The following is a 1,294-nucleotide window of genomic DNA, read 5'->3' on the forward strand; positions in this document are numbered from 1 at the left end:
AGACTTCATGGTGTTTTGTATGAGGGTCTCAGTGGCGATGCCTGTCGAGCTGCTCTTGTTCATCATCTCTTTTATGGTCATTGCTATCGTCATGCAATGACCGATTGTCGGGCTGTCACGCAGATGTCGACAAGTATGGTGTCTCTTGCCACCTCTCTATCTGAAGAAGTGTTAGCATTGTTTCGACGTTCCAAGCTCCCTTCTGGGATATTCCAGGATTTATGTCTGTTGTTGGGCTTTTGAAAGGAGCAGGCTCGTTCAAAGTCAAACATGCTTAGTGTTTGGAAGTCCGGTCTCGTGACTGGAAAAAGACCGTAACCAGACCGGACCAAGACCGCAAAAGACCGGACCTGCGGTTACGGTCTTTTATTTTTGAAATGTAAAGACCGCAAAAAAACCGGTTAACGTGAACCGGTCTTGACCGGTTTGGACCGGTCTTTTATAGCCCCTTAAATACCCTTTCAAACGCACCCAAGAACGTACGATTTGGTAAAAAAACAAGAGAGATATGAATTAAAATGTAAATTACTTTTGGGAATAATAGATGTACCAGACTTATTTTATAGAAGCACCAATTCCTAAGGGAATTTAACGTTCTTGGGCTCGTTTTGAAGCTATTAGAGATGTTAATAAATTTACCGATTCATAATTTAAAAATATTGGCCTAAAGACCGGTCATAAACCGGTTAAAACTGATGCAGACCGAAACCAGTCTATAGACCGCAAAAAACCGCGGTCTGCGGTCTTTTTGCGGTCCGGTCTGGTCTTTTGACTTCTGGGGAAAAGGCAGACCGGTTACGGTTACGGTTAACGCCCCTGGGCATCAAAAAACCGGACCGAACCGGACTTTCAAACACTAAACATGCTCGCGTTTTATGAACATCGTCTAGATATGTTGCGCGATCCCTGTACGTTTTACCAGCTGTCCAACTTTTTTTCCAATTATGATCGCATGGATCGTCCTACTTTGTTGAGTTTGTGTGGGGTTCATGGGTTACCTCCAGATGGAACGATGACTATTCCGACACGGATGACGACAATCATTGATACACATTCAAGACTCTCAACCGCGGCAGCAAACCGACTATGATTTATCAATATTGTACTACTAGTAATAGTATATCTCCAAATTTGTACACAATAGTATTATTGACATTCGTCTCTACCATTATTGGGATTGGTCGCCGCACTTGACATAATCACCGTAGCGGGCTTTGCGCCCGAAGGCGCGCTGCAGTGGTTATGTAACAACACGTGATGTTAGAAGTAAGTGGATGTCCTCTACCTTACATAT

Source organism: Laccaria bicolor, genomic scaffold (genome assembly GCF_000143565.1).
Source record: "Laccaria bicolor S238N-H82 LACBIscaffold_18 genomic scaffold, whole genome shotgun sequence".
Lineage (NCBI taxonomy): Eukaryota > Fungi > Basidiomycota > Agaricomycetes > Agaricales > Hydnangiaceae > Laccaria > Laccaria bicolor.